The following is an 18,229-nucleotide window of genomic DNA, read 5'->3' on the forward strand; positions in this document are numbered from 1 at the left end:
TCTCGTAATAGTTGAACTAGGACTGCATAGTGGCATTAAATACAAATGGATAATTTTTAGCGTAGGAATTTAAATAAAGCAACATTTTATCGTCATCATCATCATCATTTCAGCCATAGGACGTCCTCTGCTGAACATAGGCCTGTATCCCAATGATTTTCATAATGACCGCTTGGTAGCGGCCTGCATCCAGCACCTTCCTGCTTACCTTTATGAGGTCGTCGGTCCACTTTGTAGGTGGACGTCCTACGATGCGCTTTCCGGTACGTAGCCTCCACTTGAACCCTGTTGCCCCATTGGCCGTCCGTTCTGCGTTTTTGTGATTACTTAATATTTGTTTTACACCTTATAAATATCCCTATAGACAGATACCCGTGATGACACACGGCTCGGAAACGTGGATTTTTTGCACAGCGTGCTATGGAAGGGGCTATGCTTGGGTTTCTTTACGAAACCGTATCAGAAATTAGGAGACCTGTAAACGAACTAAAGTCGCTGACATAGCCGGACGGATCAGCAAACTGAAGTGGCAAAGGGCAAGGCACAGTAGTTCGCAGAACTAAGGCAGCAGGGTTCAAGTGGGGGCTATGTACCGGAGAGCGCATCATAGGACGTCCACTTACAAAGTGGACCGACGACCTCATAAAGATAAGCAGGAAGGTGCTGTATGCAGGCCGCTACCAAGCGGTCATTATGAAAATCATTAGGGTACAGGCCTATGTTCAGCAGTGGACGTCCTATGGCTGAAATGATGATGATGATGACGATAAAATGTTGCTTTATTTAAATTCCTACGCTAAAAATTATCCATTTGTATTTAATGCCACTATGCAGTCCTAGTTTAACTATTACGAGAAAAACTCATTTTTGCAGTTTTCATACTAGTTGCTATTCAAGTAGCCATAAGATAAAAATAATACAGAATACATAGGCTTGTGATACCTTTTTAGAATCTCAATTAACCAAGGAAGTTTTTAAGATAATGGGCACGATGGTCTCCCTACATTTTTTTTACACGATGGCTGATCAAAAGTGCAAGACAATGAATTAATTTTTCCTTCTCTTCTGCAATTTCTTAAAATTTTCATACTTTCAAACTAGTCTGTTGAACTTTAATCCAATCTTTTGATAGCCCAACTATCCCTTGTGATAAGAAAAAAAACTAGATTGAAAAGTATCCTCATTTGTAGAAATGGCATGAGAAAAAGTAATCGCAGGTGGCAATTTTCTAAAAATGCACAAAAACTTAAAAATCTAGAAAACGGTGATATTTTTACTGGGGTCAAAAATGGACGTTAGGGAGATCATGGCGAGGCCTATCGATGGTTACAGGGTTATCCATTGTTTTTGGGACACCCTGTATACCATTGTATGGTACTTTTTTCGCAAAAAGTAGGTGAAAAAAATGTTTTCTTCAGGACACAGCGGGCGAATTTTATTGCGCATCGGAAAAAAATATTTATTTTATCCATGAATTCATACTATTTGGTTCATAAGCAAGCAAGGATTATTATTTTAGAATTTATTTAGAGTTGCTGGCACATCAATCTACCATGATTTGTATTTTTTCGTCAATTGATTTTGAACTCTATGTGTGAGACATAAGGTTGAAAATAGCTTAAATACATTTTAATATTGAAAATATCATAAGAAGAAAGCAATAAATAAAGAACTTTAATTTGTCTAAACGTCTTAATGATTATTATTATTTTAATGAACACTTTTATTTCTACATACTATTGTACCAGTGATTTAACGGAAAGGTAAGTGTGAGCTGTGGTGTGAGTAAGGAAAATGAGGTTTCACAATCACAGTACGGGAGATATTTTAGCACAAAAAGGTTACGGCTGTGACCGTTTTAGTTGTTTTTAGGGTTCCGTACCTCAAAAGGAAAAAACGGAACCCTTATAGGATCACTTTGTTGTCCGTCCGTCCTTCTGTCAAGACCCTTTATCTCAAGAACGCGTGAACGTACCAAGCTGAAATTCACATGAAATACTCAGGTCTATTGTCCCTTTAAGCTGTGAAAATATCAAACTTCTAAGCCAAGCCAATCAAAAGATACAGCCGATTATGTCGATATTTTCAACAAATTTTCGACACTCGCAAAGGAATCAAAACCTACAGGATACTTCCCGTAAACTCAGAATCTTGAAATTTGGCATAAAGCATTGTCATATAATGCAAATATAGGAAAAATTGCGAAAATTACATTTTTTTAGTTATATAATATAATAAAAATATTTTAATAAAATGAAACTTACTACCTTATTTCTCACGAACGAATAAAGGTATCAAATTGAAATTTATACCAAATACCTAGATCTATTGTCCCTTTAAGAAGTAAAAAAATCAAACTTCTAAGTTAACGCGATCAAAAGATACAGCAGTTTATACCGACACCTTAGACGAATTTCCGTCACACGCTAGGGAATCAAAACCTACAAGGTACTTCCTGTGAACTCAGAATCTTGAAATTCGGCACGAAGCAACGTTATATAGTACAGATAAAGGAAAAATTGCGAAAATGATAAATTTGAAGTTATATAAAATTTAAAATATTATTTTTGCTTACATGACATAAAATATTTTTTTAATAATTATAAACTTACTACCTACCCTTTTTCACATGAACGCGTAGAGATATTAAAGTTGAAATTCATATCAAACACTTCTTAAATCTAATTGCCTCTAAACTGTGAGAAATTCTAAATCAACGCAAAAATTCAAAACGCTGAGGTAGGTACCTACCTATAATGCAAATATAGGAAAAATAAATAAATAAAAAATAATCATACCGCATTTTTTTTTTATAAAACTCCGGACTTTGACGTAATTTTGGTTTAAGTGAAATGAATGGTGTCCATTGGCATAGCTCTGTAGCTATGCCAATGGACACCATATAAAAATAAATATAAAACAAGTATTCTAAGGTAAAACCTGTGTTTTACCTTAGAATACTTGTTTTATATTTGTAGATAGTTACCCTGCCTAAAAAAAACCCTAGCTACGCCAAAGCTAGCGTTATTTGATAAGGATCAGATATACCTAAACACAAAATAATCTTGCGTGCATACCAATGTTATTTATACCATTTTGCAAGGGGAAAGGGATTTGTGGTTAGCCCTGACTACTTAAGGACAGGAAAAAATCAAATGATACCGCGAGCTAACTACGAACAGCGCCATCTATTGACAACCGTGCGAACTACGTAGTGTCGTTGCTCGGTGATAGGTGTTGCTGATTGCAGCTCATTGTTACAATACTTTTTATTAAAATCGGATTTTATTCCGGAGGTTTTACAATTTCTTACTACTTTCGCAAATCATTACAAATGAAGAAAGGAATTTACGGTGTGGTACCCTCAATGTACAATTAGATTTCGAGCGATACCACTTTTGGGCATTCAGTGGCGGGGCAACAACTAAATTTGATGTGGGCAAGACAGATTTCGCGAGGCCCTGTTCTATGGCGACCTGAAGACGGATTTTATAAAATAATAAAAACAAACAAAACAATTAACACTGCCAAGTTTTTATTCATAAAAATACAAATTAGATTAATAAGTATTAAATGAAAAATTTTGGCGAACGATTACTAATAGGGAAATGAAGCAATCGATTTAAAATTTTGACAGTAGGTTTGTCTCGTGGTGGAATCGTGGCCATTAGTTTGTGTAGACTATCGGCCATTCGCAAATTGTTTAAGCAATTGAAAAAAGCATTGTTTTTGTTAGGTATAACTAAAAAACTATTGTCTGAAATGAAAAATGTATTGAAACTTTTTTGTGAAAAATTGGAATGTCTACAAAATTGATTATTAACGTTTTTTTCGCATTTATGATAGTTTACGAGTTACTGACGAATTACGAGAAAATGAAACATTTTCAATGTATATGTTACGGCTAAAGATAGGTGTGAACATAAACTTAAGATTAGCCGGCTAAACTTAAGTTTATCTTTGACGAGGTGTTAATGTTAGTTTCTTCTATCTTTAGCCGGCTAAACTTAAGTGTAACCGCAGGCCCTTGGCTAAAAATGTAGAAGGAAATCGAAAAGGAAACAATGTAATAATGTTTACTATTTTGACACGAAAACTTTATTAAAAAATAATCACTTTCATTACACATACTTTTATGTACCTATGTAGGTATTGTAGGTATTCAAAATTACAATTATTACAATAACAAAATATTAATTACTCAAAACAAAATCTACCTAATAATTAAAATAAAATAATAAGGAACCATTTGGTCGTTACAGAATCTTCTGTAGGTATTTAAAATTACAAAATGCGCGTTGTCTCCCCACCGCCCCCTCAAGCCCTCCGCTGGCCTGGCGCGCCCATCGAAATACATTTTTAGCCGTTTCGTTTTGGCTAATGTGCACATTAGCCGGCTAAAGATGGAATATCACGACGCAAACTAACATGTTATCGAACTTTAGCCGCTTCTCGAAGATAAACTTAAGTTTAGCCGGCTAATCTTAAGTTTATGTTCGCACCTATCTTTAGCCGTAACATATATATATCATGTACCGGAGAGCGCATCGTAGGACGTCCACCTACAAAGTGGACCGACGACCTCATAAAGATAAGCAGGAAGGTGCTGTATGCAGGCCGCTACCAAGCGGTTATTATGAAAATCATTAGGGTACAGGCCTATGTTCAACAGTGGACGTCCTACGGCTGAAATGATGATGATGATGATGATAAAATGTTGCTTTTTTTAAATTCCTACGCTAAAAATTATCCATTTGTATTTAATGCGACTATGCAGTCCTAGTTTAACTATTACGAAAAAAACTCATTTTTGCAGTTTTCATACTAGTTGCTATTCAAGTAGCCATAAGAGAAAAATAATACAGAATACATAGGCTTGTGATACCTTTTTAGAATCTCAATTAACCAAGGAAGTTTTTAAGGTAATGGGCACGATGGTCTTCCTACATTTTTTTTACACGATGGCTGATTAAAACTGCAAGACAATGAATTAATTTTTCCTTCTCTTCTGCAATTTCTTAAAATTTTCATACTTTCAAACTAGTTTGTTGAACTTTGATCTTTTCTTTTGATAGCCCAACTATCCCTTGTGATAAGGAAAAAAACTAGATTGAAAAGTATCCTCCTTTGTAGAAATGGCACGAGAAAAAGTAATCGCAGGTGTCAATTTTCTAAAAATGCACAAAAACTTAAAAATCTTGAAAACGGTGATATTTTTACTGGGGTCAAAAATGGACGTTAGGGAGATCATGGCGAGGCCTATCGATGGTTACAGGGTTATCCATTGTTTTTGGGACACCCTGTATGTAAGTACGAAGGACTCCCTATAATATTAATCGTATCGGTGTACGCGCAGGTCATTTGCACACGCAGATATTATGTCGAAAACGGTAAGTGATACGGCAAAAATAATGGAATTTTGGGGACATTCCAGAGGAGAATGAATTCCGGCAGTACAAACGTTATGTGTCAAAGAATTTGCGATATTCTGGAAAATCAACTGTAAACATCGTATAGTCCCGATTAATCGGGAAGTTTTTGTGATTTGCCATTAGGCAAGATGCCACCAAACCAGAATCACATCCATAACAAATAATATACTTTGCAGAGTCACATCCATCCAGAGTCGCACCCATTACGGCTTATTTTTGTTTTATTCTCGCTTTAAACATTTTTGAGTCGCGAGGCCCCTTGTACCGCGAGGCCGTAGGCGGTGGCCCACATCGCCCACGCTTAACGCCGCCTCTGTGGGCATTCTCCTTTTAAGTAGTTACTTTCCCCATTGTAATGTTATGAATTTCATTTTGCAATAAAAATACCATATTACGACAATCGATGTCGTAATGAACGAACTTTGTAAACCTTGCAGGTTTGTACGGAACCCTCGGTGCGCGAGTCCGACTCGCACTTGGCCGGTTTTTTTTTCAGACAGCACCAGCTTCTGCACTACTTCTTGCACTTACATCTCACCATTTCCAGGCAAGCCTCGGCAGCTACGGGCAAACCGGTCCATGTAGGCTCCATGTTGCTATCGACTCTGGTCCACCCCCAACCAGTCGGGTAAAAGGAAGATTGAGTCGGTTGCTTGCACCTGATCCTATACCTTAATCCCTTGATATACTACCAGTAGCCAATGCTGATACAAAGCTATCTGGGTTATCTTATGTAGGGCCTAAGCTAAGCTAAGGTAGGTCTAAGCGTAGTCCACAGCGACCCATTAGGATCTTTATGCTCCCTTTTTTTATTCCCTATCATCCAAAAAAATCATATCCATTAGGTGAATTAAGCGTCTGAGTGAAAGCCATCTAAGTCTTCTGATGCCGGATATGCTGACCCAAGCAGACCCATCCTGACAGTATTGATTCATGGACCCCACATGTATTCCACATGCTCGAGAGCTGTCTTCTGTTGTTAGACCCATTTTGTGGGACATGTGGTTCGTTCCATAATGCCCAGTTTGCGTACCAGTAATTGCTTGGGCTTACCTTTTATTTCCGCTTAATGAGTTTTCTCCATGGCCCTGTAATTCCCTTTAGGAATGATTTGGAGAGGCTTATATCTTTGGAGCTTTCCCATTCAGCACTGTGCTTCTTGGATATGGCCATATTATGGCCATGAGGTATGCTGTTAGATAAAGGTAAGTATCAGTTCTGACCCAATAGGTATCGGCTCTGACCCTAGTTTCGCTAGACTGTCGGCTCTCCCATTGCATTCGATCCGTGTATGTTCAGGTATCCCACATCAGGGACACTTTTTCATGCCTTCCGAGTTTGTTCGTCTTTAAGATTGCATCTAGAATAATTCTAGACTCAACCTTCACTGAGGCGATGGCTTTGTTTGAGTGCTGCCTGGCTGTGGATCAGGATGTGAATATTGCGTTTTTTACACCACTGTTCTTTAGTGCACACATAATTATAGCGTAGAATTCAGCTGGAAACACTGTAGCAAACCTCCTTAAGCGTTCACTATGTTCGAAGTGTTTACAGTAGACGCCCGTTCCTGTTCCCAAGGCCATCTTTGAGCTGTCAGTAATCCAGATTAGGCTGTTCTGTTGGGATATTGGTCCTCTTTTCTAGTCGTCCCTTGTTCAAGATCTATCCACTTATTAGATCAATCCAAGGGGTTCGCGTATAGGATTAGTTGCAAGCAACCAACTCAGTCTTCCCTTTACCCGACTGGTTGGGGGTGGACCAGAGTCGATAGCAACATGGAGCCTACATGGACCGGTTTGCCCGTAGCTGCCGAGGCTTGCCTGGGAATAGTGAGATGTAAGTGCAAGAAGTAGTGCAGAAGCTGATACTGTCTGAAAAAAAAAACAATTAAAACGGTCTCAACTCACAGCCGTAGCCTTTGTGCTAAAAATATCTCCCGTACTATGATTGTGAATCCTCATTTTCCTCACACTTACCTTTCCGTTAAATCACTGGTAGAATAATAAAAATAATAATAATTAATCATTAAGACGTTTAGACAAATTCAAGTTCTTTATTTAGTGCTTTCTTCTTATGTTATTTTCAATATTAAAATGTATTTAAGCTATTTTCAACCTTATGTCTCACACATAGAGTTCAAAATCATAGATTGATGTGCCAGCAACTCTAAATAAATTCTAAAATAATAATCCTTGCTTGCTTATGAACCAAATAGTATGAATTCATGGATAACATAAATATTTTTTTCCGATGCGCAATAAAATTCGCCCGCTGTGTCCTGAAGAAAACATTTTTTTCACCTACTTTTTGCGAAAAAAGTACCATACAATGGTATATATTTATAATCCTGATAAATGTAGCTTTCAGGTCATATTTTTTTTATTAGATTATCTCCAGTGGTTTAAAAGTAAACGACGTTTATTTAAAAAAATACTTTTTGGTTTTTGTGAATTTTGCTCAATATTTCTATTTTTTTGTATGAAACGGTAAAAAGTTTGTTCTAGAAATGAATTCGCCATCCTTTAATTATCTGAAAATGATACCACACTTGCCCTAATACCCATAGTTTTGAAGATATGGGCCTTAAAGTGAAGCGCGGCGGAAGGAAACTTGCCCCCCCTCCCCCTGCTACCACAGGGGGGGCTCCCGATGTCTACCGATGGAAATCCACTCAGGAGCACCCAAAGAACCACTGTTGCAAAAATGAGCCTTCTATACCAAAGTGGAGGGGTTCTTGCACTAAATTCCCTACTAACAAAAAAATTCATAGGTATTATGTGTTACCATAGGCGTCGCTTAAAAATTAGGGATTGATAGTGAAAACGGGCGGGCGTCAGTTGGTTTTTGAACAAACATCCTTATCATATTATGATACGTTTTATTAAAATGACGCGACACTCGAGTCGTTTCCATTCAAGAATTGAAGTCTTTTTAACCGCCTCTATGGTCTAGTGGTTAGAAACCGCCTCTGTGGTCTAGTGGTTAGACCACCTGCTTCAGATGCAGAGGTCCCGGGTTCGATTCCCAGTGGGGGCAGAATTTTCTGTTCGGTTTGGTTGGTGGTAGGGCTTGTTCCAAGTCCGCCTGGCTAGCTACCACCATCTTATCTAAGTCTGTCGCCATAACAACAATGTTAACAGCATTAGTTATTTAATTTTTAGCGTTAAGAGTCGCATCTCAAACTAATTTGAAAATTATAAATAACTTGAAAAATCGAACTGCCTAAGGCGGGACTTAACATTGATGAAACAAACGCTGGCCGTAACAGCGTATTACACTTGAAAATTTCGACGGGTTCATCCAGTGTCTAAGTAGCTCAGTTGGAAGAGCAGTCGCCCGGCAAGCGGAAGGTCGTGGGTTCAATTCCCGCCTTAGGCAGTTCGATTTTTCAAGTTATTTATAGTTAACAGCATTGTTGTGTTCCGGCAGTTAGAGGTAAGATAGCCAGTTCCTCTGTGGTTGAGGATTCCGGGTGAAGCTCGCTTCCATCTTCGGCCTGATCATCACTTACCATCAGGTGAGATACAGGCCAAGAGCTTCCACGTTGTGGACAAAAAAAAAGTCTATGATAGGTTGGATTCCTATCATAGACTTTTGATCGTTTGTTGCGTATCTCCTTAAGAAATAAAAAAAATATTTAGCTCTATCAGACTATCAGAGGTTAACTGGACTAATGCCCATTTTCACCATCAATCCCAAATTTTTAAGTGACCCCTATAGTAACACATAACAGGAATTTTGTTTTCATATGGGTCACTTAAAAATTAGGGATTGATGGTAAAAACGGGCATAAGCCTTTTTGAGAGTGACTTAAGTAGGTAAGAGTATAACTTAGATTATGATTTTTAAAGTTCGTTCGTTTCAGCCAAATGACGTCCACTGCCGGACAAAGGCCTCCTCCAAGGTTTTCCACAATGCACGGTCCTGCGCTGCCCGCATCCAGGCTCTTCCCGCGACCTTTACCAGATCGTCGGTCCACCTAGTAGGAGGCCTACCCGGCCTGCCCACGCTACGTCTTCCAGCCCGTGGTCGCCACTCGAGAACTTTTCTGCCCCAACGGCCATCGTCTCGTTTTAAAGTATTGAATACATATACTTTCATACTGAGGTTATATATTTTAGGCAATGCGAAACCGGTATCGCGATTGGTATTCTAGTCGTTACACGAGCCAAGACACTCATCAAGTAAAACAATATAACGTAGGAATAGGAAATAGGAATCTCATAAATGCAATACATTATTGTTTATTAGAAATACCACATTAGTAACTAGGTATAACACGTTATACATTCATAGTAATAAAAAGCAAATTACAATAAACCTTATCAATGAAAGTTGAATATTTAGCGCATATTTTGGATTTTCAATTAGTATAAAGGCTCAAGTCGGTTGGGTGGTAGTATCAGTCATTTGACAGAGTTCGTCAAGTATCAAGAAATCTTCGTCGTCGACATGAAGTTCGCTACGTGTGTCGTTTTCGTCTTCTCTCTGGCGGTCGCCATGGGGGCGTCCTATTCTTCGGGGGAATACACAAACGTCCTCGATTGCATCGTGGGAGCCGTTAAAGAGGCGGTGCAATGTTTCCAAGACAGTAATTATTGAATTCATATTTATTGCAACGATTCCTTACAATTTAACAGCTAAAGTCATTCATGACGTTAGTTGCCAGAGATTACGTGAAAGTATCAATCAAATACATATTTTATTTGTCTGTTTGTTTGTGGCTGTTACGCGACCAATTCATTTAATTTCAAGCCAAGTTTTCCCTCGAATTGATTCGATTAAAGCTGTTTTTGTTCACCTAGGAATTGATTAACCCAAGTCATCGCATCTGTTAACCTAGGTGAATTAATTCATAGGTGAACACCGCATTAGTCGGCTCAATTCACCTGGAAAATGAAGCTAGGTGAAATGATTCCGAGGTAAAATGAAGACACTGAAAATTGTACTTTCTTCACCCAGGTGAACAAAGTGGAATAATCCCTTAGGCTGATTTTAGAGTCAAGCGTTTGACCACACGCGCGCGCTTACAATTACACTAGGTCATTGGTTCCCAAACTTATTTGAGACGCGTCCTTTCGACCATACAAAAAATTTCGAGCGATATTAACGCCCGTATTCACAAACATTACTATAAGGTCTCACAGTGCGCACGGACGCACAGGGTCACACACGAACCAATCACAGAGTTCTATTCAATGCTGTGTGTTCGATTTTCTGCTTCACTTAAGCAATTATTGTTTGTGAATACGGGCGTAAGACTCGTTTCACAGCGGTTCGCCGGTCATGCACGCGCTATTGAGACGCACTGGCCGTCGGCGCGTGCCGTCAGCGTTACTCTGAAACCAGCCTTATATTGATGTCCGGCATATTGCTACTCGTATAAATCCTGTATTTTTTCTGTTTCAGAACCCAGCGCAAAATGCGTCCTTGATGCTATCGACAGCATCTCTGCGTGTCTCGGCAAATAATAGCGTTACTACGACCGCTGTTTGTAATACATATTTACATTAATTCATCCAGCTATTGATATTATACTTTGGCAGAAAATCGTATGTATAATTAAATTAAAATATTATATGTGAGAACCTGCTGTCTTTTAATCTAAATATCGATCAGTGTTCAAATAAGACTAGTAGGTACCTACTTACATTTATATTTTTATGGACTCTTATCCATATTACTCATTTTTTTAATAAGCTTAGGGCGTAAAGCTGGCTAACCATGTACCTAGTACTGAGTGCCAGATAGACTAGGTAGGTACGTGCATAACTTTACTTTAAATAATACGAGATTACGAACTACAAGTAACTTTATTAATACGTTTCATTATAGGTAGGACGCAAAACAAAAAATAATAAATAAACCATCTACCATTTATACATTTATGCTGGGGGTGTATCAAAAGGACGGCAAAAACAAGTGGGCGTGCAATTTGGCTTTGGGAACTCCACAGATGTTCTTCTCAAAGGACGACAGTAGCAGGTCGGCACACAGTTTGGCTCCGGGAAGTTCGTCGTTGTCCCTTTAAGAGGACGACAGTAACATGTAGGAACGCAGTTGGGCTTTGGAAACTCCAACCGTGGTTCTTCTGTCACTTCGAAAGGACGGCAGTGGCAGGTGGTGACACAGTTGGGTTTTATAACTATTTCTGATTCTGAATCCTCCGAAACGATGCCCATGTAAAGGGTTAAGGTCACCATCAAGAATATTGTGAACTTCATGGTGAGATGCAAGGTTTAAGACGACTGGCGCGGAGCAATGTATTGATACATTTTATAACCAAAGCTGGCACCCATAACACTTTGGGGCTAGATGGCGCTGCCTGTGTAAAATTGTCCAAATTGCTATTATTTATTATTTATATCGATACATAACTACTATCGATGTGTACATATAAGCAATGCCTTATAAAAAGTGAATTATATTTTCTTGTATCTTACTCATAATTTAAAAAAAGATTGTTTTCCATTTTGGATTTTAAAGCAAATAATGAAACAATTTCACGCATGAAATCCAGTTATGTATTCAATAAAAAATAATTTTAAAACGACTCAGAAATTCAGAACATATTAAAATTATATTTTTTAACCCGGCGCCAATGACGTGAAAATAATTTCAAAGACGATGACCCCGGGTCATATTGACCCTAATTTCATCGATCACTTTTTAGGAAATTGAACAAGTAATCTTAATTTTAATTACTGTCCATGTATATAGGGTTCATTACTGAGCTAATAAAACAAAAATAAAACGAATACATTACATAAATCATTTCATCATTCAGAGCCATGGAACTGCTGCAACTGGTGCAGTATGTAATCAAAAGGTCTGGACATGTAAATGCGGCATGACGCACTTGCCGGCGTCGTACTAATGCAAGGTCGATATTATTCAAAGACTGAGTCCACATCACTTGCGTCTTTTCACTTTTGTTGTCATTTTAACGTTCTGGCTATTACAGTCTGAAATTCTTAACTTTCGGAATCCGACTCTTCTAGCAACGTTTTATTCTTGCTGGGTCATTTAACAAAGACATTTTGACTAAAAACTTAAAAAAAGAACAACATAAACTAGGGGCCGTCCATATATTACGTCATTCTAAATTAGGGGGGGGGGGGGGGTTGGTCTGCGGATGACGGTAAATGATAGATAGGGGGGGGGGGGGGTGTTTCGAAATTGACGTCATTCTTATTTATTTATTTATAGTTTATAGTTCACGTACAAAAAGGTTATTTCTAAAAAGAAATTTCTTCCAGCACACCTAGTAAGTGAGACTGCAAATGTGAGAGGCGGCTAAGGCGCGTACAATACTAAAAATAACTCATAATAAACATACCTAATGCAACATAGATGTACACAAATACAGTAATAACTACAGATAAAATACTCTAACAATAATATTACATAATAATACTAGCTGCCCGCTCCGGCTTCGCCCGTGGTACTTACATGTATTATACATACAGTGTGAGTCACGTTAAAGTGGGTGAAACTAGACCTATTTTTATCGACAAAAAAGAGGTCAAAATTTTTTTTAGATTTTTTTTTTAATTTTTTATAGAATTTTTTTTCTTCCAGTTATTTATTGTAAAGAAATCGTAATAACTTTTAAACTAAGAGGTATATCCTGATCAAATAAAAACAGTAATAATGCTAAATAATAGGCGATACTAAAAAAATACATAAAATACTCAGAAAATGCCAACAAATAATAAAAAATTATACTTTTTGAAAAAAATCTGCTTTTAAATACGTGTTTTTTTGGTTATTTGATAAATTTCTCCAAAAAATGCCCCTATAACAGGTGGTTTTTGTTACTTTGTATTATTCTCTATCGTATTATCTTTGTAAAACCAAAAATCGCATGTCTCTATCGATATCATAACGTTTTCAATGATCGTTTGAACTAAGCCTCTCCGGGCGCGCCATTCAACGCTTCGTTAACAACGAAACTAAAAATGGGTCTAAATTTGTAATTTTGATAAATACGAGTTAGATTTCAAATAAAAACAAAAGATTTCGATGTAAAATAAGCATTTTAGTTAAAATTAAAATTGTCCCTACCTGTAGCGGAGAATAATATTGTTGCAGGCCTTTGTTCAAACGATCATAGCAAATGTTGTGATAGGGATAGAGACATGCGATTTTTGGCTTTACAAAGGTAATACGATAGAAAATAATACAAAGTAATAAAAACTACCTGTTATAGGGGCATTTTTTGGAGAAGTTTATCAAAAAACCAAAAAACACAAATTTAAAAGCAGATTTTTTTCAAAAAGTTTCATTTTTTATTATTTGTTGGCATTTTCAGGGTATTTTATGTATTTTTTTAGTATCGTTTGTTATTTAGCATTATTACTGTTTTTATTTTATCAGGATATACCTCTTAGTTTAAAAGTTATTACGTTTTCTTTACAATAAGTAATTGGAAGAAAAAAAATTCTATAAATTAAAAAAAAAATCAAAAATAAAATTTGACCTCTTTTTTGTCGATAAAAATAGGTCTAGTTTCACCTAATTTCATATGTACACTTTAACGTGACTCACACTGTATAAACCTTCCTTCAGAATCACTCTATCTATTAAAAAAAAAAAAGGTGATTCTATAACCAAGTGTTTTAATTTTGTAATGACGTCAATTTTGGGAGAAGGGGGGGGGGGGTCATTAAGAAATGACGATAGGATGATTGTAGGGGGGGGGGGGTCTAAAATCTGAAAAAATCGATGACGTAATTTATGGACGGCCCCCTAGCACTAAACACAAAATAAGCGAATAAAAGTAAGCCACAAAATCACCGCGACACCGATGACGCCGGGTCATAATGACCCGTTTTAATTTGAAGCCTGTGTATCTCGCTACGCAAGCGGAGTCACACTGAGCTAACTAACGGAATGGACTTAGGGAGGTTGTATCTCCAGCTATACGAACGCTCGAACCACAAAATGGACGCAAAAAGAAATTATGAACGTTTGAAAATGCCTCGGGTCAATATGACCCAGCGTCATTGACGCCGGGTTAAATGCGTTTCATATTGAAGACGACATAAAAACTAAATTAAGGGGGTTTTAAAACTTGCCTTTGTTTGTATCTTCTACATCGGGTTCTAAATCAAATAAACAGACGAATAGTGTGTCGTAGAAAAATAAAATTAATCTCAATAATTCAGGTCTAAAAAAAGAATGGGATTGTGCTATTATAGGAAAACACAGAATATTTTCTCTATTACAAATAGCACCACACTCTTTAGTGAGTTAAAGAGACGACGATAAATGCTATGGACCTCCAGCCGGGCTAAGATGCGCGTCGAAAATATTATCAGTGATTTTAGACGTCAAATGTATGGGCGTATCGCGTAAAATCGATAAAATGGCGCGATAAAAGTTTATCGCGGCGCGCATTCTAGGCCTACTGAAATACATTCATTTTTTTAGATATCCAGATACCATAAGTGACGATGTAGGTACCACCAATTTTGCAACAACCTGTATTAATGTTCATATTTCTATCAAACTATCGAGTATAAAATGCTTCAATGCATTCGGCGAATAACAGACTTATTTGACAATTCATTCAAAATGAAATTCACTACATTCATACTTATGGCGTTCATCGCCTTGGCCGTCGTCATGGGGGCTTCGGTCAAGAAAGACCTCTCTCAAACACCAATAAAATGCAATGTGATGGCGATGCTGGTAAGTCAATCCTGTTTGACTTTGAAGGGGCAATACAGTCATATTTTTATACCATACCTAATTGACTACTTTCAATAATACTTCTTTACTTTCTGGCTCTTTAGTTGTTACAATTTCAAGCTTAAAATACTGAACCGATTTTGATATATAAAAAATATAAAGATAGTTTGAGCTCTATAGGATAGTTTATATCCTGGTTTTTCAAAAAGGGACGCGCACGCGCGCGATGAAGTTTTTCCATGAGACAAAATGAATGAATGCAAAAACAACACATTTTTACATGAACACATTTATACAGGGTGTCCCGTAATGTAACGTCAAGCCGGAACTGGGTGTTGAGGCAAGTTATGCTGGTTATCAGAAAAATAAAAGAAATTCTATGTGGCATTTTGTCAAAATAATTGGCATTTAAAAAAAATCAAAAAATTCTACTCCCGGTGACGGTCTTTTTACTCGTGTTGCCACAAATCTTCACCTTTTTTTTGTTATGTAACCCTGAATAATGCTTCTCTAAATTGTTATCAAAATTACAAAACCAGCTGCTCCAACTTGGATGAAAAAAATACATTATTCCCAAAAAAAATATCAAAATAAAAATTTTGCCTAGTTTAAACTGACTGTACTGAAAAAAAATTGTACTACGCGAGTGTGGCAAGTGACGTCATAATTTGGCGCATTTAGTAAGGATTCCAAAATGGTATAACACTTTGTAAAATCTTGGTGTAATTGTCGATAATTTTTGTTTATTGGAAATAATCCCGTTTTTAACTTTATCTACCTTGGTTAAAAATATTATTCTAATGTGCCCAAAATTCAAGTTTCTGGCTTATGTGAGGTGGAGAAGCCATTTTAAAAGGTATGAGCGGGACGGAGAGGGCCATCTTACTTAGCAACAGGGATGTTATGGATATCCGTAACCGTAACCGAAACTATCGGATATCCGAAATAAAAAAATATCCATAACTGTAACCGAAACTGATTCAAAAGTTACGGATAGTTTCGGATAAAGGCGGAGTCTAAGGGTACAATTCCAAACTGCAAAACTCTATGAAATCTGCAGTATACACGCCGCAGCTGCAATGCCGCGCTGCCGATTTCATAGTTTTGCAGTTTGCGGTTGCAGTTTGCGGTCTGCGGTCCGTCTTGGAATTGTACCTTAAATCTTAATATTTGTTACCAACTTGTCTGGCATTCGCTGGCACCATCTAATATGCCAGCCTGTTTTACCTTTATCATACATAGGTGTCGTCTTAGTTGGTACAGTCGCGGAATGAAAAGGTTCGTCACCTTAGTGTCGGTTTTCGCTTGCACTAGGTACTGTAAGAGTCAAACCTGCCAACATAACAGTGCAAGAAACAGTGCTGCTAACATTTAAATTAATATGACGTTTGCTAACGAATAAGGTTTTGCTTGTTTTTTTTCTATCCCATCAGTGCAATGCAATGATGACATTGACCAATTGACAATAGCTTTTTTATTTTATAAGAAATAATAATGGCAGGTTGAACCAACAAGAAGGTTTTAGTTTATCAATCATAATAATCTACTTGACAAGATAAATCGTCAAACAACTTTGATCTGAATAATTTTGAACTTTACTGACGAACAGTTAAAGATTATTTTCTCTAACTGGAGATTATTCTGTAACATAGTTTCAAAAGGTAATATGTGCTCGCGATTCGTTGAAGGAATCAATTTGAAAACTGACGAACCTTTTCATTCCGTGACTGTACATAAAGTAGCTATGTGGGTCACGCTCACGCAGCATCTTGCTATTTGTATTATACCTACATTTTCGAAATTCTAATAATTCCGTAACCGAAATTATCCGAAACTTTCAGATAATCTGAAATGATTTCATATCCGTGACCGTAACCGAAACAGGTATAATATTATTCTAATATCCGTAACCGTATCCATAACCGAAACTTCATATCCTTATTATCCTTATTATCCCTGTTACCAAGTACAAGTGCAGGCAGAGCAGGTAGTAAAGGCGCGCGCGCACGGGTGACTTTTGTCACAGTATGTCAACTACTAATATTACTGTCATAATGACAAAAGTTTTTGTGACTGACTGTACGGTAGTCAGTCACAGAAACTTGAATTTTGGGCACATTAGAATAATAATTTTTAACCAAGGTAGATAAAGTTAAAAACGGGACTATTTCCAAAAAACTAAAAATTGTCGACAATTACAGCAAAAATTTACCAAGTGTTATACCATTTTGGAATCCTTACTAAATGCGCCAAATTATGACGTCACTTGCTACACTCGCGTAGTACATTTTTTTTTTCAGTACAGTCAGTTTAAACTAGGCAAAATTTTTATTTTGAAAATTTTTTTGTGAATAATGTATTTTTTTCATCCAAGCTGGAGCAGCTGGTTTTGTAATTTTGATAACAATTTAGAGAAGCATTATTCAGGGTTACATAACAAAAAAAAAATTTGGAAAAAGTGAAGATTTGTGGCAACACGAGTAAAAGGACCGTCACCTGGAGTAGAATTTTTAGATTTTTTTTAAATGCCTATTATTTTGAAAATATGCCACATAGATTTTTTTTATATTTTTCTGATAACCAGCACAACTTGCCTCAACACCCAGTTTCGGCTTGACGTTACATTACGGGACACCCTGTATAGTCTGCTAGATTTTTAGTTGCGTTAAAGATGTTATTTAATGATCAAATCTTAATTTACAGACAAGACACGTTCACGAAGCAAGAATAAATGAAAACATCATTTTTTTCAAAATTGCGGTCAGAAATAACGTTATTTAATGATTGAGTTTAATTCATCGTGATTCTATGAAGATTATTCATGAACATAAAAATTTAAAATCTTAGAAATGTAGGCTGATAGTAACTGAGTTTTTTGTGCTGCTTTTCTTCAGTAGTGGGATATTTTTTTTAACTAAAATTATTTTCTTGCTGAAGCAGTGGCAGAGTTAAAATTACATGTCGCAAATTGAATTTTAAAGCGAGACTGAATAAATGGTGACTTTTTGTTTAATTCTTGACTTAAATAAAAATATTCCATACAAAATTGGGAATTTATTTCTTACTTTACCATAACTACCTGTGTGAATTTGATGTTGGAT

General features: G+C 36.9%; 1 long non-coding RNA gene across 1 annotated transcript; it reads left to right on the forward strand.

The window, feature by feature from the left end:
- The first annotated feature begins 9,793 nt into the window (after positions 1-9,793).
- Positions 9,794-11,020, forward strand: LOC135082952 (uncharacterized). Its single transcript, XR_010259532.1, has 2 exons — positions 9,794-10,023; positions 10,842-11,020. It is a non-coding gene; the product is annotated as an uncharacterized LOC135082952 (long non-coding RNA).
- Positions 11,021-18,229: the final 7,209 nt, after the last annotated feature.

The sequence above is a fragment of the Ostrinia nubilalis genome, chromosome 22 (assembly GCF_963855985.1).
Source record: "Ostrinia nubilalis chromosome 22, ilOstNubi1.1, whole genome shotgun sequence".
NCBI lineage: Eukaryota > Metazoa > Arthropoda > Insecta > Lepidoptera > Crambidae > Ostrinia > Ostrinia nubilalis.